Source organism: Rhynchophorus ferrugineus, unplaced genomic scaffold (assembly GCF_030347505.1).
Source record: "Rhynchophorus ferrugineus isolate W39M unplaced genomic scaffold, kcgeb_rfMv2 rfM1, whole genome shotgun sequence".
NCBI lineage: Eukaryota > Metazoa > Arthropoda > Insecta > Coleoptera > Curculionidae > Rhynchophorus > Rhynchophorus ferrugineus.
The window spans coordinates 39,360,690-39,384,935 of record NW_027472580.1 but is presented as its reverse complement, the minus strand read 5'-3'; the positions used below and the strand labels follow the sequence as shown (position 1 = coordinate 39,384,935).

Genomic DNA, 24,246 nt, shown 5'->3' with positions numbered 1-24,246 from the left:
ATCGTTGCTATACTATTGACTACAAAAAATATATTATTTTGAATACGTTTACATTGCATTTTAAGATATATTTTTACTAGTGTTTCATCTGTATAGTTGAATATGCGACGGTAATTAATTTCTATGTTGAAAACTTGAAATTAATAGTTCATTATTGATTTACGAGAATATGTTTATATTATTAACCTGTTGAGTTTTGATCCAGACCAGTTGAAATAAAAGTGTTTTAAATATGAAAATACACGATGATTGGATCTCTATAAATTCAAATTTGTTCGTTTTCTCGACACGCATATATATATAGATAGATAAAAAAAAATTAGAGTAAAACAATGATCATAATACTGTTCATAGTTTTTTGTCTTTTTGGAAGAATTAATACTAAGGTGTAGTTCTTAATGAAACTTTGGTGGAATTTCGCTTGCATGATGTAGACGAAGATTAAAATACTTTTACATTAAAACGGTCGACCACAGGCATGACTTACCATCCAGCCCGTTGTATTAACAATATGTTGATCTTGTTCTTGGATTGTTAATATCAGTATTTATTAGAGATATTGGAAAAAAGGTATTCTCAAGTATGTCGTTGGAAAGTTACATTTAAGTGCTCCCACAGGGATTGGAAAGATAATTAGTTAACTAACATTATTTCAAACACTAATTGTCTTTGGTCAAGTGTTTTTTAGAAATATTTAGAAACCATGACTTCCTTAAGGTTCTATGGATATTCAGATTATTTTATTAGGGCTTCATGACAAGCAATGGGCATGATAACTAACGTTGAAACATTACTCCATGATATTTTTAGGTATTTACCGGTAATAAACTTAATAAATGTTATTTTTACACAAAGAAGGATATGAACGGAGAAATTGACATTTAAAATAATGTAATTTCGAATGCAGGGCAAAGCGCTTTGAACATGTGATGTAAGTGTTGACAATGGTGAAAGTTGCCCTTGATAGTTTATATGTTAACAAGTCTTATATTTTACTAATTTAGTGTTATAATTATGCATTCAATGTGTATAGATCGCATGCGTTTCCTCACTTCAATGTAAAATATATGTTACATACAAGACAATGATACTACAGACAAGTTTTTATTTGCGTTTTAAAGGATAAAAAGAGACATCCGGAGCCATAACTTCAACACTGGTTATTTAGTTCTGTTAAGATCATTTTTATGTAAATGTTTGCTATTTTTTAACTTTTATAATGTTTAACGTGCCTCATAAGCGTAATACCAAAGCCGATTAAATTTGATTTTTTGTGGTTTTTGTGATTTTTGTATATGTGAACTCAAATAACTTTACTTTTACAAGTGTGCAGGAAGTCAACATATATTAAATTATTTGATGCATTATATCTCATCAGGCAATCAATTATATAGAGTTGGTTGAATGATATAATTTTATAATTTTTTTTGTATAATACTTACGTATATATAGTGCAGGGTTCCCAAGCATTATCTCTGAAACCAAAAAAAGTAGATAAATAAAATACACCATGGGATAGTTTAATAATTCAAGCTGAGGGAACAGTTAAACATTTAAGAGAATTTAATGTTGTCTTGTAGTTTAATTTTTGTGTGATGTAATTTACTCGATTACTCGATTAATGCTCGGTTAGGTATTTATGTACTCCTTACGAATGTAAAACCATTATTATAATAGGGTTATACAAATAATTTTTTTGTTACATTTTAGAGTCTCCTTTTTACCAACTAGGGATTATCTGGAGTGGACCTCCTGCTTAACTTGTGCTTTGAGCCATAGTCCTCGGCATACAGCCTATCTACTGGCAAGTTACCAATTTAGAGATCATCCCAGAAGATATCTGGTCTTACCCTACGTGGTTACTGGCGTGACTGAGATCATTCTCCTTGTCAGATTTTATGCTCATCCTTTTTGGATTTCGTTAATTATAAAAAATCACAAACATATATTAACGACCATGCTCCATTCGAACCCGCGACTAACTTGATAATCTCGTTTGTCCTGTCGTCTCGACCGCTGCTCCAACCAAGCCGGCAAATCATATTATTAAAAGGAATCTAAATAATTATAATTTAAGCATTTTATTTAAATATATATTCAAGAATTTTTTATCAAAATCAAACATATATACATCAAACAAATAAAATGTGTATAAATGAAATTTTTTATTTTGTCTTGTATTTACTATCTGCTATGAAAAATTCACTCTTTTGTAATATTTTTTTTCATCTGCACCTTAAATTTATCTCACTAAAATATATCTTCTGCGTATTGTGGTTTGATACCCATGTTAAGCAATAGGTCCACTTCAACTCTGGTAGCTAAAAATGATGCTTTTTATTTTTGGTATAAGTAACATTAAATGCAAGTAATATAAAAATATAATTGTAGAATGAGCGCGAATCACTAAAAAAAAACTATTATGCTCTATGTATAAGTAAATTCCTTGAAATCTGATTTATTAAATCTATAAATAAAATATATATATACGGCTAATAAAAATCATATTAAACAAATTGAAAAAGTAATAAAATAGACCTTTTGCTGTGAACGAATACATTTTTAAATAAGCTTTTAATAAAAAAGGAAATGTTAACCGAAAGCAATGTAAATAACTCGAGAAACGAATTTATACAAAAATGTTATCGTCGATGGAATGTTCTTTATATCAATCACAGCTTGATGTCCGAGCAATCAAGTTTGAAACAAAGCCTACGAATTAAATACGATTAGATCGTGAATAAAAAATGTACAACCTGTTAGATCTCATCGTATTTCGATAGTTGTGTGTTAATTACCAGTTTGGATGTGATTAAATATAAAAGTCGTTTAATCAGTGACTTGGCAAGTTCCAAGACAGATCATCTTAGTACTGACTACCACCTATCTTCTACAATATTGTTATGTCATAATGGGCTTAACCAATTAACGTGATATGAGTAATAAACGCTATTAACATGTGCTTTTTTATGTGCCTATATTTCAAGTTAAGTTATAAATTTGTTATAATTAATATTTATAACTTAGTTATTTAAGTTTGAAGATACATTACTATATGCATGATGACAGCAACATTTTTAGCAATAGTATATGATAGAGAGTGATACGTACTACAACTATATATAATCAAAAGTAAGATTGTATTTATTTTGTTAAATATATCAACACAAAACATAAACTGTCATTTATCAACCGCCCGTCAGAAAAAGTAAATAATCGAGTGACGTTACGCTTTTTAAACAATATTTTGACATTTTGTATATTATTCGAAATTGTTTGCAATCCCAATTAGTCCAATCCTGTTGAGTGCATTGGAGTGCACGCTCTGTAGGTGTAAGGTAAGATTTAGGGAAATATCGAGACGAATCAATTTGTTAACGATGTAATACAATAATTTAGACAACATGATAATGAGATGATTGCATATTGACCACGAAAATATAAAATAAATTTCTACAAATCCAAATACAATTCGTCACCACATTTAGCACCTTGTCACAAAACATTCGTAAATGAAAATGTAATAAACTTGATAGCTTCTCTTGATCGTGTCTTTTGATAGCTTCTCGAATTCTCTTTCGGGAATGGAATCCATAAATAAAAACTCCTCTAACTTGTAAAACTATGCTTAATCTTTAGGTTTTGCTTCATTTGATAGTAAATTCGACCCATACTAGTTTCAGATCGAACCGGTAGAATTAACATCAACTGAGCCTATTTAAAATTAATAAGAACCATATATCAGGTTTTGATATCTGATGAAGTTTTTTTTAGTACAACACAAAGCATTTGTGCGATATCAGTGCTATAATAAATTTTGAAGTAAATAATTCAATGCATTCAAGGATTTTCCTGTATCGTGTGTTAGATTTATCATTTAAGACCTTTACGGATTGTAGCGTCAAATTTGGAAAGGAGTGTTTAATTTTTTACATTCTCCATTAGATATGCTAGGTACAATCTTTAGTTACTAATTAAATTCATTTATTACTACTGTTCTGTTATACTTGCATCATTACACAAGCAAGGCGAGTACTAAATTAAAATAAACTTCTTAGGCTAGTGTTAAAGTCTTAACAATTATACACTATACAAGTTCATGTGGTTTGGTTTGCCTCAATATTGTCCAGTACCTGCGTTGCCTGATTTAATAATCCTATTTCATGTTTTAAGGCAAAATATTGGATAACGTCGTAAATCCATTTGATTTCGAAGTCATCGCGCAAGTGAACTGTAGAACTTTGTTTTAACATCGTTGAATTACTAATTAGTTTGATGCTTTAATGCAACCCCATATTTGCACCCCATAAGTTTAAATTTGTTTTATAGTTGACTAATGAACTAATCTCTTTGATTTCACCTCAGGTTGAGAGTATCTTCTGACTAACAAGTACAGTTGTCATGGTTAGTGGTGATCCCGTGTTATGCCTGGACAATTATCATTAAATTAAAGGTGTTATTTTTAGAAAATTGGATTTTTGTATTCTATTTTTGAACTCGTAAATAATTTGGAAGCGAGTAGAGTTCACTTTCATTGTTCTACGTTTATATACGTCCGATTCAGAAGTTATGATACTAAAACAAACCACAAATTATTAGTTGAGACCGAACAGGATGTATCCAACGATAAAGAGCGTTATTTGAAAATAAATTAAAACTCATTAACGTAGAGTCTGAGAACCTTACGGCAGCCCATGTATGTACCGACATTTTCCTTCTTCCGCCTGTTGGCATCGCGCCAAACAGAATGGAGGAAATCGGCTATTTATCGGTTCTTGTTTTCTCCAGGCTACCTAAAATAATTATCCGGTGTGATTTATTGTTGTTACTCGCAGAACAAGAAACATAGAGAGCTAGAGCTCCGTACTAATATGGATACATTTTTAACTTTTGAAAATGTTGTAACTCTCAACAAATTTAAAACTATAAAATTAGCAAATTATGCAGAATTATTTTTTCTTAATTTTTTTTTAATAAGCTTTTTTTAATTTTATAAGATTTGTTTTCTGGAAAAATTGAAAAAAGAAAATTTGTCTTGTATGGAGGCGATTAAATACATACAAGAAATACATCTATTTTTAATATCTTCAAAAAATGGAAATGATAATAAAACAAAGTAATTATAATGATGAGGAATTGTGGACAAATGTATTGCCTTGACATATAGTACACATATATTAATATATCATAAAATTTAATAATTCAATAATTAAATAATTTTTGATTTAAAATACGAGGGTGATTCAAATATGATGGAGACAAATGCTGTAGATGGCGCGCATGTATGTTTTGAAGGTTGTGGCTTGAGTATGAGATAGCTGGGTCCCTTACGAACAGTGTGGCATAGTTTTCGTCGGGAGCGCAAGTTTCACGCGCGTGCTACGACCATGAGTATACATCAAGTGTCAACAGCCGTAGCGTAACGAATTGTCATTCGTTTATTAGTGTAGGAAGGCGTTAAAAAGACGGAAATTTTTCTGCGTTTGTGAAATCAGTTTGGTAGTGAGTGCCTGAGTAGGACTGCCCTGTTTAAATGGGCCAAAGCATTCAAGGATGGTCGAGAAACCGTTGAAAATTAGCCGAATGATTGTCGACTGCCAATTAGTATCATACCAGAAAACATTCGTCGCGTAGAACAACTCATTTTGGAAGACCGTAGGATAAATGTTCGAGACATTACGGCGGAACTCGGCATCAGTATTGGTAGTGTAGAGTGTATCATCCACGAACACCTTCAATATCGTAAAATAACGGCGTGATGGGTTCCTAAATTGTTGAACTTCGAGCAAAAATTTACGCTGCTAATTTTCAGTATGAACGAGACGAACGAGAAGAAGGAGGAAGGGGCACCAGTCAAAGCGAAGACAACCAGGTCCCCGGGTAAGGTGCTGTGTACGGTGTTCTGGGACCGGCAGGGCGTATTCTACATCGATTTCCTGTGTACCCAACGTACCATTAATGCTGCATACTACTCTAAGCTTCTGAAAAAACACGTGAAAGCTGCTTATCAGGTTTCACGTGTGTTTTCAGAAGGTTAGAGTAAACATTCAGAAGAAACGGAGGAGCATTCCAGCACGAAGTGTGATTGTTCTCCAGGATAACACGCGCCCTCATACCGCGCGTTTCACAGTCCGGATTTATCACCCTGCGACTACCACATGTTTGGACTACTGAAAGAAGCCCTCGGAGGTCAAAGATTCAACACCGACGACGAGGTAGAGAAGTTCGTGCGCACATGGCTGTCCGAGTTGGCCAAGGAATTCTTCGATACCGGAAAAACTGTTATTTTTTGTAAATTTTTTCAATAGTAAACATACGTGTCAGAGTATTTGTCTCGATCTTATTTGAACCACCCTCGTAGTTTAAAATAAGATTTCATTATTAAATTATTAATTGGATAGTTAATTTATAACTAGTGTGTTAATCACATTTGAGATGCGAGATATTATTAAAGGATCAGTAGTCTCAATATGTTATTTTATATTTAAAACAAATATATAGTAAACAGTAATAAACATAAACTGACAACACAACAGTTGGCAATATGTCACTTTCTCTTCCATTGTTTTTATCAAGTTGAATACCTGCCTGGAAGGATACGCATAACACTCAGTAAATACATGCCTAAAACTCAGTGTTAACCCGCACTCATTGCATGACGCCGGTTGGTTGATTCGAGTCCTGAAAATATGGACAGTTTGCTCTCTCTCTCATCTCCTATAGTTTATTCTTCTCCAACAGAACCCACCCAAGCTAATTCATTCAAAATAATTTGTCCTATAAATATTATTCTTTTCTCCCTGCCATATATACTGTTTTCTTGTTGCCTTCGATTTCAGTATCAAAAGAAAGCATAATAAATGTAATACTCTAATCATCACTGCTTAAATTTCAAATCAATTAACGAATAAGTTATTCCAATGGGTGATGGGGTTAGATCAAATTTACGCTTTTCAGCTAATTTATCGAGCTGGAACTAAATACTATAATTTATATTTTATTTATTGATTATTTGTATATTCTGTACGAACTTTAGAGCTTGCACAGATTGTTAGTAGTTTGGTTTTTAGGTCCAAAAAAGAAAGCTTTTTCCAGATATGTGGGACGTGTCATGGTTTTGCCTCCCTTTGCGGTCATGTACATCTTTTTTGTACCACTCAAATTTTAGTATATGTAGCACTTTTGCTAGGAAAATTATATGTACGTAGTATCAACCCTTGTCAGGGAAAACATATGTAGCATATGTAGAGTTTAATAAATTAACATATTAATTAAATATTTACTTTTAGCAATGCATCTTGGTTATGATACAAATTCATATATACCAATATTGGACGTTTAAAGGACGTTAATTAAGCAGATGTGTACAATTATTAGATTTTTTATATCTAACATAGCGCCGGAATTTTATTAAAGGCTCTCGAGTGTCAGTCAGGGTAGTGAATGTATAGCGCTATCTTATTATATTAGACCAATTAAATTTGCCATGAATTTATTCTTTAAGCTAACTCTTTAAGATTTGTCTATCACAGTTCGATATATTATGTTAAAGTATCAATTACAGATTATATTCAGTACAGATTATCATTGGAATTATTTTTGTTTGAAAGCTTATTACAAAACTCAGTAATATACAATTTGTTGGTTCTAAATTTTTCTTCTGCGTTTTCCTGGCATAACGCCATATATTCGTTAAGAATTAATATTTAAAAATGTATATGGATGAAATCACTCTTCATGATAATAAAGTTTACTGCCAAATTCTTGAATAAAAAAAATATATGGGTGAGTAATATGAACCTGGATCTTCAGCTCCTAATATTGTTGCAACTTAAAGAAATCATGTGGATCAAAGGTAAAAGCTTGGCCATAAAATAAAAAAAGTTATATCAGGAGAGCCGATCGTTTTCAATAAAAAAAAAATAAATAGAGCGCCTTGCCACTGAAAATTACAGTTCCGTAAGTATATTATTAAAATTGAGAAAAAAAATTGCTGCATATATGGAAACTATTTTTAATCAACGTCATGGCAAGACGATTCTTTCTGCAGACAAGCTCGGAGACTGGTTAATTCGAGAGCGGATTAAATTATCAGAATGCCCGTGTGAGCATCCTTTCCTTATCCGAAGAAGTAGTCCGAGTATAAACCTATAAAAAAGCTAGGTTCCTAGAAGAGTGTGGCGTAGGAGCAGTCCAGCTGATTTATCGGAGATTCCTCACGGCCATCGGTCATAGTTCATCCGTAGTATGAAACGTGTTCGAACTTGTTCGGATTAGTTTTAGTTCTGTATTTGTGGAGTGGGGGTCATATTGCCTCCATTGGGCGTTTTCACATCTGCCGGCACTGACACGACACCGATATCGCTGGAAGCGTAATTGCACGTAAACAAATGGAACCCTTTCACAGTCGCCGATATGTCGGTATCGTGTCGTTGCCGGCAACGGCATGGCGGCGGGAAGCAATTGCTCCACTCGTATCCGCGCCGATTTTTATTGTGTTTTTATTGACTTGATTTTTATTAGTGATATTTTTAATTCTAAAAGAGGAAAATGTCCAACTTTAAATATGATATTGTAACACTAATTGAATTAGTAGAATCAAAGTCTTCTATATGGGACAATATTAATGGAAACGACAAAAACAAAATACGGTGCCGTGTCGATGTCGTGTCGTGTTGGTGTCGTGTCGGCAGATGTGAAAACGCCCATTTAATTTTAAAGCAGATTAATCCAGTATATACAGCTTTATTTACTTATTTTTATCGTGATTATTAGATTTAATGTCGAATATATTAAGCAAGTAAATAGGTTCAGGAATAAAAATAACACATTTTATATAAAAAATATTGAATAAAATGAAATAATAAAAATAATTTCTATATGCCTTTCTATGTTTACAAATATACCGTAATAAAATAATAAATTTACATATTTGAACAATTAACAAGAACTCCAAAAACCATTTAAATAAACATTACCATAAAAAAGACCAAAATCGTTTAGATACAAACACAGCCAATACAGTTAAAACTAAACGAAAAAGCTACCACTATATATGAAAGCAGTAAAATTTTCCTAAAAATCTCCAAATAGTATCGCTACTATTCTTGATCCACAGCTAAGTACACAGCTGAAAGACATCTCAGTCAATACATCATTATATATACAAAACAATAATAATTTACCTATACTCTTATATAATTTTGTATTGAATTTTCCTTGTCATTAGATCATTAGTGTGTCGTTGACAGTTTTATATTTTGTTTATTTGATCCAGGTCTACTTTTGTTAGTAAATTTAATTATTTCAAATTATCACTGTACACTGTTCCTATATATTAGCAAAATGCTGTCTAATTTCTTCTTCTTTGATTCTCTGCATTTCACATTTTACTCTCAACAATTTCCAGCTACACCTTAGCTATAAAATAAAATTTCAAAAATTGTTAAAAAATATTATGTTTAAAATAAATGTCTAATTATTACCAGTTACTACAGTTTTTACTACTACTCTTGATGGACAAACCTCATTAATGACTTGACTACTTCCAACACAACAATAATCATTTTCTTCTCTGTTCTTGTTATCATTAAATTTTGGCATATGTTGATACCTATTCCAGGCCGTTGAAAATGATGCATTATACATTTGGCATTTAAAATTTTCACTATAAATAAAATTGATGCTGTTTGGATTTTATAGCTTTTAAAAATTTAACCTTACATTCTGCACTTACCCTTGTTCTTCCATATTTTAAAACCAATGTATGTTAGTAATAATGTATATTAATGTAACACAAAATCTAAATATTCTAGATTTTTTTGTTGTTTTGATCTGAACGCCGTACCAATCGACTCGAAAAGAATGGACCGCCATTGGAAAAGGAAGACGATATAGTTCCATATAGTTTATTCTTTTCTATGGTTTATTCTATGCAGGAGGTATAGTATTATTATATAGTACTGGTATTCACGGTTTGGTGCAGAGTTAAAGATTATAACGTGTGTTGTCTAATTTAAATCATTTTATTTAAATACATCCTGAGATATCTTCATGTGTTTAAAAGTGTTTGATGCCTTTTCTTTATAAAATACCACGTGCCCATCCTTTATTCTCAAATATACAAATATTAATATAGAGCATTTGTGTTCAGTTCAAAGCCGTTCAATATAGTACCCAATTTTGTTGCTTTAAAAAGATGTTTGTATCGTGCAATCAATTAAGTACTTAATTATTACGAGGCTCATTTATTTTAAAGTATTTATTTTGGTTAAGATACTGAATCAACTTAACTTAACTCAAACAAATAAAGCTACGTAAGAAAGATATTTGAAATATTCATTCTTCACAAGTATATTTAAGAAAATGAAACTAAATACAGTTTTTGTTTAAATTAAATAGTACAAGATAAAATAATACAATGCGTGGGCCAACAAGTTGAGAATGATATTATAGATAACATAATATCTCACACCCATCACGATTGTTTTATTATTTTGTTAATAGATCTTTAATGCGTCTCTTTGATTTAACTCCCGGATTTTATCATAACGTTATATTTTTAATCACCATCGGTATAACCTCGGCTGATTTTTTGTTCAAAGTTCAATATACATGAACTCTTGATAAAATTCCGTATTGGCAGAAATGTGGCCTGACCGAGTTGGGACGCGCCAACTAGGAAGCGTATGGTTTTCTCCAGCTCCGTCTAACAACATTTCTCTGGGCGCGGAACAACGACGACGAAAAACGTAAATATGATCGGGGCACACGCGTTGCACGTCCGCACATAAATCCAGCAAAGTCTCTCGGCCTGGCACGGCCGATTGGCTCGTCTGCAATCATACACGCGGCCATTTGATGTCGTCGTTTATCTTTCTCCTTTGGCGGTCTCGACTAACAAGTCCCATAAAGCGGCGTCGCTCGCGAAAAATACGACGGCGCGGGGGAATCTCGATCATCTCGATATTTCGTCGCTATAATTCACGTGAAAAGTTGAGAGTTGAGCGTGGGGCCACCGAAAGATTTACGACGATCGCTCGTAAGTTACTTATACACGCAATGACGCCATAAATGGGTATCGGCTACGGTGTCTAATCAAACTGACGATGGGTTTTCAGTTGCACCACATTGCAAAAGGTCGTACACGAAGAAGCTGTAGCGTACATGCTCTATCCGATTGATTAACTGTTTAATCTTCGTTTTTCGCTGTTTTTTCCCTTTGTGACTCTTGTGAATTTCGACTCATATTTAATATACGATATGAGATGTCGATAATTTTATAGAAGTTACTAGCTGACCCAGCTAATGTTGTTTTGCCATGTAAATAATTTTTAGAGGATTTCTAGTGTAGAAAAAAAAATAACTCACTTATTGGAAGTGTGTATGGATGTGGTATATGAGTGAAAAAGGCATGGATAGCTGTGAACAAAACACCAAACATAATTTTTTTTAATTATTATAAGTAATAATTATTGATATCATTAATTCATTACATAATATTATTCTCTTAATGCTACAGCGTGAACAGTATTTTTGTTAGCCCGTCTTTGTTTTGTTCTTGACGCAATTGCGCCATTCTCACACGCGCTCCCGTATTGTTTTCCTGAACTTGTTCTTCGGTTCTTTGGACTCTTATATTTCGAATGCTTCTAGATTTATTTGTATCACACGTCAAGTTGGTCCCTTTGCGTTTTGTTGGCATTGTTCACTGTACAATACAAAACACATATAAATAGAACTGATTGAATTATTTAATGATGAAAATTATTATATTAATAATTTATTTTATCTTTGATTACATTAAATATACATGTAAATATTAGATAGTTTCAAGAAAGCGAAAAATTTTATTTTTCTTAATTATATCGAAAATACATATTGTTAGAAATATTGAAAAAAAATTCTGTAGAAGTTAGAGCTCTTATAAGTAACCACAAAAAAAAAATTTGCAAACCTAACAAAAAAAATTTAACCGAATTCGTTTTTCACCATTCCCAACAATATTTTCGTTATAAATAAGAAATAATCATTTTTGATTTTATAATAATCGTAGACAAATAATTTATAATTACAACTTAGTAGCCGTTGTTTACGGGATCTCGTGACACGCGTTGCATATATTAGAGGTTACGTAAATTACTTAATTAACTAATCGTGCGAATTGCACTCAAAATTAATATTTTTATTATTATTAAATAAGTTATTAATAAATAAATAAATAATAAAGTTACTTGAGAATATATTTGATATGAGAGTTACACTGAGATAGCAAAAAATGTCTAACTACTACGCTTGACGCATAAACATTAATAAAAGGCTTATTGTTTGAGAGAAATAGGAGACCATCTTCGTTGTTATCTCTACTCCGTGCTGTTTACTGGGTGAGAAATGACACCGGTAAACACATGGAGGGGATAACTTACCAAGTGATAATAACTGATGTTATTGATCGAGATAAAAATGATAAAATTATTAAAATAACTATTAAAAACCAGGGGTGGTCATAGAAAAGTGAAAATTTAGGGTAGTTCGCATTTTTTAATGCAACATAATAAAATTAAAAAAACATAATTTGGGGTAGACACCCCTTATCACTTAGGGGTTTGAAAAATAGATAGTAGCCGATTGTTAGACCTACTGAATATGCATAAAAAATTTCATAAGAATCGGTCAAGCCGTTGCGGAGTATGGCAACGAACATTGTGACATGAGAATTTTATATATAAGATGATTTAATTAAAATATTAATTTAATTGTAATTCTGTAGCAATATTGGAATATTTTTAAGCTTATTAGGAGTCCATTAAGCTTTTACATAATACTGAGGAATGTTCTGCAAGTTAAAGTAAGTGCAAGAACGTGGTGACTACGCTACCAAATTCAACAAATTTGCATTTTGCTACTTGAACTGGGCCGATATATAAATTTTTAGTTAAAAAGTTACTTTCTTGTTGTTCATACGGATACATTAGTACTCCGCTTAACACTGTTTTTATTTTCATTGTTATATAACTTTTTATATCGTTATTATAAACAAAAGTATAGGGATTTTTGTCAGGTTAACCTGTTGAATGCTAACCTGTTGATGTTAATGTGTGCTCCAAATTACGATTCTCGGCCGGAACAAACTTACGACACCATACCAGAAAACATTTAGTAGTTCAATTACTGACATGACTGCAATTTACTTGTCGATCTCGTCGAATATTTTACTCTATTCTTTATGAACAACAAAAATTACAAACATAAGTTTACTAGCAAACAACAGCGGAATTCGAATTTGTCACCATCATTACAGCACAGTAAAAATATTGATATTTCGATATTTTTGAAAATTTGATAAAAAGTGAACTCTGCTCTAAATCATCTAAGCCGTCGCTAAACAATAACACGTATTACACAGAAAATAATGTTTTAATCAATAATATTCATGTCGTTATTTTAATAATTCAACAACTCAGCAATCCTTATAAAATAGGGCAAAACAAATGCCAGTCAAATGTTCAGTGGGTATATGAAGGTGTGCATATTAAGATGTTTCTAGGAAACCAAGTTTTTAATTTAACTGTTTCGTTCTAACAAATTGTGTTCTATCATGACAATCGAGATCTCGCACATTACAAAATTTGCATATGTGTGGAAGTGCTAGAAATATTTAATTAACACGTCGAGTTTGAATTTGACTTGATTTATGACACCTTCAAAAACAATAACATCCGTGTGAAATTTCAACCTACTAAGACAATTAAATGATTGTCAACAGGGTAAGGAGAAAGGTTATGCCACTATGAAGTTTTTTATGAACAACGTTTATAAGAGAATAATAATTAAGACTTTTGGAAAAACTGAAGTTTGAAATATGTTATGAATATATACATCTAATGTTCATGAAATTGATAGAAAATGTGATAGTACAGAAGTTTTAAACCCATATAATGTATAAGAAATAAAATCCCGAAGTATATTAACACTAAACTAAAAACAACAATTTTGCAAAAATAGGTACAAAAATGAAAATATAATTAATACAATAATGATAATATAATCGCAATAAACTATAACACTGTTAATTAGAGGATTTAACAAAGGATATGGAATGTCATCCATCAGTTCTAAAACAATTAGAGAGGCAAATATATTTTAAAAATTTCAGCAATGTTGAAAGAGTGGTTTCGATAATTTTGAATGCAGGAGTATTCAAGTTAGAAATAATATTGATAATATCATTAGTGAAACATTATATATAAGAAATGAGCCACTAGAATGTAAATGCAATCATCCAGGCAACAGTAAGTTTGATCACCGAATGTTTTCTTTAGGAGTGTGATGTTATAATAAATTGTGCAAAAGATCGATTTCATTTTAAAGAGTCTCTAGTTGTTTCATCACTATTCTTTTTGGGATACTTTGGAGAATATTGCAGTAAATTTCTTGAAGATAAACTCGCTTTCGTATGTTCTTTTTATGGCATATTTGATAAAGAAAAATTGATGAACTAAACTGTCAGTTATTTATTCAAGAAATGATTGAAGAACATTAAATTGTGTACAGTCTTTTCGAAAATTTTTAATAGCAAAAAATCTATGAGACATGTTGACAGAGACTAGATAATTTGACATCAGAGGCCGAAATGTCTTTCTCAATACTAAAGCGCATCATAATGTATCTCAGAAATGTAATGGGCGAAGATCGCTTAACAGCTCTTTCCACGCTAACTTTTTTTTAGTTTGGGCCATTTTTCCAGTGGTTCTAGCACGCTTTCACACCTTGAACTTGGTCCAGGTATTTAATTCTGTCGGGATACTGTCAGTTTTCAGTCCCTTAGTACCCGTCAATTTGTTTATTTCTTTTTGCCCTCCTGAATTACAGAATAATGGCCATTGACAATTGGTAAATTCAATTTGTATGTGTATTGATGTCAATTAATTATCCAGTAAGGTACCCAAACTCTATTTGATCGCGTTAATTGTTTATGCCTTTACCGAATCATGGCGACACTTCCCGTGTCTGATCTATCTGCCTCAGTGCCGGCATTCCTAATTACTGCCTCCGCTCAGTTATTGATCAGGTCTATATCTGAACTGTTATTGGTCCATTGTGGATCTCTAAATTTGTAAGGCCCCACCGCCCTGCCTTACAGATTTCTGGCCTTTGTTCTTTCGTCCAGGTTGAATTCGATCACAAGCACGATCAAGCACATAATCTTGATGTCCTCCACACCATTACCACATTCGCGCAGACCTTCACTCTCCCTTAATCTAAATCTGCTGATGTATGCAACTGCATTTCCGGGTCCTGTTGTTAGTTGTACCGCCTTTCTGTTTAAGCGCAATCTCTCGCATCCTATCCTCTCCCAGTAGTCATGGGGAGTTCTGCCGTCGCTTGAGTTGTTCCATGCCAGCTGCCATCTGTCGATTGTTTCGCTTTTTTTCGTCTGTCCCTTACTTGTCCATCCCTGGTTATCCATGTCTACTATTACCTTTCTTGTTGCCTGCTTTTCCAATCCGTCTACCCATATCATATCTGGTGTGGACAGGCCCCTTGTCCATTGTATATTTATAATAATAGAAATTTCACTCAGCTCTCCTATTATCGTCGTGAGTCTACGTACATATTTATCATTTGCGAACCGTGTTCTGCCCACCATAGCGCTATCTTGCTGTAAGTTCTGATAATGTGTTTGTCAATTATTTTATTTTTGTTAACAATGTTCACCGCTAGCGTCAAGCCGACGAATTCCGCCAACCCCGCGCTAGCATCCACTCATGTTTTTGGGTCTGATTTTGCCAGTTCCATGTTTGTCCAGCAGATTTTGAATCAACTGCTTTGAGGCCTATGGGGTAACCATATCATTTCTTCGAAGTGGCCTGCACTCCATGCTATCTATTGAAAAACAGTTTATCTCCGAAATATACAGTTTTAATAAGAATGCAATTACCAAATTTTCGAATAGAAAATAATGTAGGATGCACTGAATTTATAAAAATTTGTATCCACAGGAGCCGCCACTGCCTCTTGAAGGAAAAACTAGAAATAAATAGAATCACAGCCATCCAAAACTAATAAATACGTTTTTTATCGCTTAGGCTGGATACTTTTCAGCTAATACGTAATACTTCTAACAAAATCAACAAAATAAACCCGAAGGAATATATACGGAAATCCAGTATGACTTATATACGATCTTTTTTGCTACGACCGCGCATATTTTAACATAAATCTTACATTTTACTGCATATTAGAGCGAAATTTGCATAATATTTCCCGATATAATGAGGTACTGAGCCGTTTTACGAACGACGCGGAGAATAAAAAATTAATCCGATAGAGAAATGTTGTGTTGTTTTTCGAGCGAGAGACGGAAATTTGTTTCACAAAATCGTCACTTTGTATCTCTAGCAGTAGTAGCTGGTCGTTTGTTGTTTATTAGCATATTATCTTGCGATTTATCTTGCTCAATGGTTAATTAATGCGTGACGTAAATTACTGCAAAAAAATTCAAATAAATTGCTTCGATATGATAATGATGCCAGTTGAGAAATTGCATATTCTAAGATCTGGTGTATGTAGAAATTTAATAACTTAATTAGCAAATGTTATTTCCAGTAATCAATCGAAGTAATTGTTGGCTATTACTAAAATTGTTTTTCGTTATTTGCTGTGCGTTTCCAGATTTCTCCTAGATAGTATTATCTGGTTTATCTATAATTTTATTATAAGTTTACAGCTTCATCATAATGACATAAATCAGTGCTTCAGTACAGATACAAACTAGTAGTTCCAAATAATACAATAATTATTACAATATATACAATTATACAATATATATATATATATATATATATATATATATATATATATATATATATATATATATATATATATATATATATATATATAATGCTTAAATATAAGGTATATATTATTGAAATAACTGCCACGAAAAGTAATCATCATGTTGACATATATATTTAATGTCTGTTTAAGACTGAATCATGTTCCGGAATGCTTTAAGGTGGCACAAATAATTATGCTCAAGAAACCTGACAAACCTGCAGAACCAATCGAATCTTACCGGCCTATTTCGCTGCTACATGCGATTTCAAAACTGTTTGGGAACGTGTTAAACATTTTGTAATAATACTAGATTTACAGTCTTGTTTTCAAAATCACCACTCAACAATCTATCAAGTGTACAGAGCAACTGCGGTAATTGAAAAGGCGTTTGAGGAAAATAAATACTGCCCAGCAATATTCCTGGATGTCCCACAAGCTTTTGATCGGGTTTGGCATTTGGGCATATCTGTTCGGAAGAAATTTTGAGTCCCGCACGAAATGTCATTCTCAACATTTAAAACTATTTTGACTGGAGTTCCACAAGGTAGCGTTTCAGGACCCCTCCTGTCTCTGCTCTACACTCCTGACATCTCAAGAATAAAATAATCACTACTTGGGACCTTTGCTGACGACACAATTATTATGGCAAATGACATGTCTCGGCCTAGGGTAGTAGAAAAAGTACAAGTGGCAGTCAACAAAATATACAAATAGACTAAAGATTAGAAAATTCAACTTAATAGCTACAATACATGTTAATTTTGCATTGCGGAGGAATAATAAAAACCTAATTATATCACTCAGTAGACGCCCGACTCCTCAAGCAAAATCAGCTAAATACCTCGGTATCCATCTTGACGGTATATTAAAGTAGAAACATCATATTAGACAAAGAGCAAAACACACTAAAACCAAAATAAAACAACTATACTGATTAGTCGGAAGATACTCTTAACTTGATCTAAATTCAAAGAAATTGATTTATCAGACAATAAATAAAGCCAATTTGGACTTATGCGGTGCAAAGATGTGGATGCACTAAAAATTCAAATCAACTAGTCATCCAACTCTGCTAAAACAAAATTCTTCGAATAATTACCAATGACTATCGTTAAGTAACTAATGAAGAACTGTAAAATGAACTGGAAATCTAACGGATTTACGAAGTTATCCAAGATTTCGTCTTAAAACACGAAAGAGGATTACTAAATCATACTAAGGTGGAAGCAATACAACTGGATAACGCGCAGAATATCAGAAGACTAAAGCGAACCAAACCATACGAAGTTATATAAAGGTAACCTTATATAAAGCTATTAAACCAGCTTAAGTTATTAGAGTTTTATAGTTGAGGAATATATATAGATGTATTATCTCGCACTCATCTTGCTTGTGAATTAATGCAAGTGCAAATGAAATGTAGTAATAAAATAATGTATAATTAAGATTGTACTAAGCATATCTAATAAAGGTGTTATCAAAAATATATATATATTTGTATTTTTAAATTTTTGTTATCTGATACCTTGGGGATATAAAACCATTCTACAAAGAATTTTTTCCAGGTTCCAACGGGCATAAAATATGGAGTAATTTGAATTAAATTATATTCCATTAAATAATCAATTATAAAGGTTTAGGACACTTGATATAACGTAATTAGTCGCGCTTTTGGAGGTGAAGTCTATTTTAAGGGTAGTGATACATAAGCTGGGCCAACTAGTTTTAATTTGAGGTTAATGATCCTGACTAGAACTTTTTGTCTTTGAGTCAGAATATAATAAAGTCCATATAAACCTTCGCAGGTAAAATGGAGACTCTAAAATGTAATTTTAAAATAAATATAAAATCATAAGACACACAGCCAGTTTTTGAGGTGAGTAGAAAGTGATTTCTGCTCTATCTTCCATTGATTTTAAAATTTGTTAGATATATATATATATATATATTTCTCAATATAATTTCCTCAATATGCTTTCGCATATGTCATCTTGAATGGTATATGCGAAACTGAAACTGATCCAAATATGTTGCCATGCGTTACAATAGGTTAGAATTATATATTTTATTCAAATAAATAGTCATTAATAGCGTTACTGATTAAATATAAGTTATCATAATAATTAATACTATCTATCACCACCAAAACTAGTTTATCTTTATTGATCTTTCGTTTTCACTATGATCTGATAAAAATATTCCATCAGGTTGCGTGTACTTATAAAATAGTATTCAATTATAGGCTAACGGTACTACCCTGGATGCGGTTGGGTTATCCAATTGAAATATGTAATTCTGTATTTGTTGTAACTAACTAGGACCATGTTGTATACAATGTTTTTACAGGTAGATTTTAATTGATAAGCATATTGGTAAAAAAATGCAGACTCACTATATTTTCTTACCGACTAAAAAACATGCTAGATATAGTGAATACCATTTTTTATATTTAGGTACAGTTAAAAGTAATTTTGCTATTTTTTAAATAGTGTAAACTGAGTGGTATTGTTAAAAAATGTTCTGATGGATATAATTTATATATTGATATTTTATTATTGAATAATAGGCACTTGTGTTTTTTATTTCAATTATTTTTACTATTTTTTACGAAAATATATTTAGTTCATAAAAACGCCAATAGAGAGTAACGATTTTACTATCTTTACGGCTTTTTTTTTTTAAATAAGTTATGTTTTACTTAATATTGAGATATTTGACTATGAAATGCTATGCTTACTAAGATGTTATTTTGATTTTTCAACTTTAACAAAGAACATTTTTAACCATCCCGTTGTCTAAATAATTGTTGTCAAACCTCATCAAAATATATAATTTGTTTACAAAATAGAATTTTATATTATTCAATCTTAGTACCATGGGTTATATAGCAAAGTAGGCCATATAGTAAAGGAAGTAGTTTTTAATACGTTTTTAATTCAGCTACAAGAGTATGGTGTAGAATGTGGATTTGAAGCATGTAAAAAATCATATATGTATGATATGATAATGATATGATATGATAATGATATGATATGATAATGATATGATATGATAATGATATGATATGATATGATATCAAATATAAAAATCATATATGTATGATACATAAAACGAGCAAATTGTTATTGCGGAACTATCACCAATTTCCGGAGTCACATTTCTGCATAGTAGAATGTCTCGCGAATGAGCATTTTCAACATAAAACCTGCTGGAGTTCTTGCATTGTCCGGAGCAGTGCCGTGATACAACTCCTATATCTACTCTACGCTGCCTATATCCTAACAGCAACAGAAAAAACATTTGGAATATTCCACGATATCACAGGCATTACGGAAAAAATATCTCTGAGAACAATTTTGATAAATGGACTATAGACTGAAAAATGCAGCTTAGTAGCTAGAAATCTGTTCATGTCAATTTTCAGTGGCGAAGGAAAGATTTAAATCTGCTTAAATATCACTTGAGGGCTGCCTTCAAATAGAACCAGCGAGACATCTCTTCACATAGACAACTTTTTAAGTAGATAAGGTTGAAAATAAAGCAACGGTACCGGCTGGTTGGAAGATACTCCCAACTTGAACCAATAATCAGGTCTATTTGGACTTGTATTCCAAAAGAATCGAGTTGCACTAAATCATTAAACCGAGTAGTAATTCAACATAGCCAAAAACATAGATTTTCGACTAATTACGAATAGTTATCGCCAAGAAATTAATGAAGAAATTCGGAATGATTTTGAAATCAAATTAATCTATGAACTTATTACAGAAAAAACTACAGTAGTAAAACAGAAAAATGTTACGCTATCATAGCAACATAAAAGCTGTACAACTACTGAACGATAACAATTCGCAGGGAATAGAAGAATGAAATGGACTAAACCATAGAAACTTGTATACTTATATAAACATTGTAATAATTTAACGTAAAAGTAACTTAAATTTAATTTGCAATATACATACTGATGCATATATATATATATATATATATATATATATATATATATATATATATATATATATATATGCTTGTAAATTGATCCATGTACAAATGAAAAGTGGTAACAAATTAACTTGTAATTAAGATTTTATTAAGCGTATCTACTCAAAAATTAATTATGTAAAATATAATAAAAGTATATTATATTTTTTATAGATTCATGAACGTTTCCTTTTTTTCGAAATTGAATTCCCATCTAAATCCCACCGAGAGGATATTGTACTTTTCAACGAACTGGAGTTCTTTGTTGTTATACCTCTGGAGACCTAAACCAAGAAGAAATTCGGGGAAACTCAGGTTGCTGGTTTGTCACATGAATTTTCAGTGTTTTGTTTAGAATAAACCCAATAGGCTTATAGAGACATCGTTTTTGTTACATTAGTCATTTAGTATACTTTTGTGATACTATAAATCTACTAGATTAATGAAGCTAGAAAGGGATACCCTCCCTAATCCTGAGGTAACTCATGAGTAAACTGTATAAATAGAATATTGAGAATGAAATCAGGAAACCAAATATATAAAGCAGTAACAGCTTTTGTAACACAAGCCATTTAAAATATATGATAAATTAGAGTGATTTAAATTTTTTAAATAACATCTATTTATTTATATTATTAATATTATTACATTAATATTATAAAAGTAGTAATATATTGTGTGAAAAATAGAATCCTCTTTCATTACAAACTAACAGTAATTTGCTAATATTTTAGCATTCCATCTTCCTTGATAACACTCCTCTATCTGTTTTATATCATGGTGAAAGCATTCATCTTGTTCGTCACTCATCATTCCAAGAGTATGTGCAAATTCTGCACACCATCGTTTTAAGCTTTGTAACAGGCCATTCACTTAAAACTCGACATTTTCAGCTTTAAAATTTCCTAAACATCCATGAATTACTTTCTTTGTAGATAACCAAGCCGCTAACTTTTCGCGATAAGATCTTCATTGAATTCATTGTTTTTTATAAGTTTTCTCTGTGTCTCTAATCCTGTAGTTAACTGTATAAACAGAATAGTTAGAATGAAATAATGAAACTAAATATATAAAGCAGAGTTTAAATTATACTACAATGTAAGTAAGAAAACATAAATTTATGTATGCATATTTTATTATCACTTCAATACTATTTAATATATTGCAATATTTTGCATAACATAATAATAAGTTTTAGTAATAACTATAGCTGGCCGGAATTCCAAATATTAAAATAGAGATGTAAAATCAGCCTAAGAGAACTTAGTCGATCATTCAATGTTGTAAGAACGTTTTATGATATTTTTCCTTATCTGAAGGTGGTAATTGTAAATTTTGATTAGCTTGCTCCTTTACTAAAAATTGTTATGCGCGGCTTGCGTAACAGTGGGTTATGATCAATATATTCCCATATTGCCGATAGTCATAAGGTTTAGGTGTGCCGTTGGCAGCTATTGGCGATGGAACGTTTCATGATTGATTGATCACATGATTACTTTGAAAATCCGTCGATTTATATATAGATATGCAACGTCTTATGTTTTAATATTATTCCAATTCTCGTTTTATAGTATTTTTAAGATTTCTTCACGAAATTCCTTTGAAATAATTAATTTACTCTATACCAATTTACTCTGTACCAATACTATATACCTATTAATTTATTTTTTATTTTTTAAAAGGCATATGGTATAACTAGTGCTTCACTATCTAGTAATTCTTCCGTTAAATTATTCTGCAAATCGAAATCAATCACTAGCAAACATTATTAAATTAAATTAAAAATTGGCACATCTTTCATACAAAACTTAAATTTATTTGTCCAAGTGATTTCTTAGGCGTCCTGGTCCTAGTCCTTGTCACGTAATCTCACTTTCTTTCATAATTCTGTCACCTGTGACATCCGAAGTTTTTGAGAAGCTATACATCAAGAGGCTCAAAATAATCGCGGAGAATCACAGAAGAAAGAAATATTATTCCGGGGCATCAAATTGGTTTTCATAACAAACACGAAAGAAGCTTACAGGTGAGTCAACCAAATAAATAAAAACTTAAATGATTAAAAATAATGTTCGGTTGCATTTCTCGACTTGTCTCAAACTTTTGAAGATAAGGTGTGGCACGCTGGATTGCAAATTAAAATGAATATGTCTCTGACCTAATCACACTGCCAACTACTAAAATCGTACATCATAGATATAAAGTTTATTGTGAAACAGGATGAGAAATAAATTCAATATATCCAGATGTTTTACGGAGTGGTGCCCTTCGCCATCATTATGAATTTTCTATAAACCCAACATATCGATCTTAAGAACCATTACTATAACCTATCATATCTATGTTACCTATCACATGACATTCGTCCTGTGTAGCAGAATTTGTTCCCCCGTAAATGTTAGTGATTATGAACTCCAGCAAACAGAAAAATTTATATATCCGGGAAAGTATTTGGAACAAAGCTTAACTTGGTAGAAACATATATTAATAAAATGTAAACAATTATCCTTAGGTATTAAGGTACTGCTGTACAAGTTATAAGGGTAGTACTCTAGGGTAGTACTAGCAAATCTAACTTAGCCATCCTTCAGAAGTTCCAAAATAAAGTTTTGAGTGCAAATGTTGAAGTATTACGTATCTAATAAACTAATCAAGTATTATATCTTCTAAAACTTAAGTTATTATAATCGCAGTGAAAATACACTTAGAAAATGTTAGTGCATCCCAATGCATTGGTCAAACCAAGTTCGCAGGATAAAAATATACTACCATACGATTTGATTAATAATACTAGCCTTTAGAATAAGATAAAATTAAGTTCCAGATTATAAATTTGTAGAAGAGTGCACTTACTGAGAGAAGTCTTGACTTGTGCTTATTATACCGTATTAATTTACTACGAGGGTGGTTCAAATATGATGAAGATGGCGCGCATGTATGTTTTGAAGGTCGTGGCTTGAGTATGTGATAATTTTCGTCAGGAGCGCATATTTAACGCGCGTGCTGCGACCTTGAGTCAAGTGCGAAATCAGTTCGGTGTGCCTGAGTAGGGCTGTCCTGTTTAAATGGACCAAAGCATTCAAGGATGGCCGCGAAACCATCGAGAGTGAGCCGCATGACCGTCGACCGCGAACCGCCGTGAAAAAATTCATTTTGGAGGACCGCAGGATGAATGATTGAGACAATTCGGCTGAACTCGCATTAGGATTCGTAGTGTAGTTGCTTGTGCGATACGAGGCGGACGGGAGCGCTTTTTTAACGCGATCTTCACTACAGACGAGACATGGGTACACTGTTACACTCTAAAGCACCAAATCTAACCATCTAACCAAGATGCCCTCTAGAAAGTGGAAGAAGAAGGAGGAAGGGGCGCCAGTTAAAGGGAAAATAACCAGGTCCGCGGGTAAGGTTCTGTGTACGGTGTTC

The 24,246-nt window shown here is 32.0% G+C and overlaps 1 long non-coding RNA gene across 1 annotated transcript in view; it reads right to left on the bottom strand.

Moving 5' to 3' along the window:
- The window catches only part of LOC143197112 (uncharacterized), a 250,567-nt gene that overhangs the window by 108,010 nt on the left and 118,311 nt on the right, over positions 1 to 24,246 (bottom strand). Inside the window, exon 4 of the long non-coding RNA XR_013005930.1 lies at positions 1,443 to 1,475. This is a non-coding gene — a long non-coding RNA (uncharacterized LOC143197112). The remainder of the gene's footprint in view (positions 1 to 1,442; positions 1,476 to 24,246) is intronic.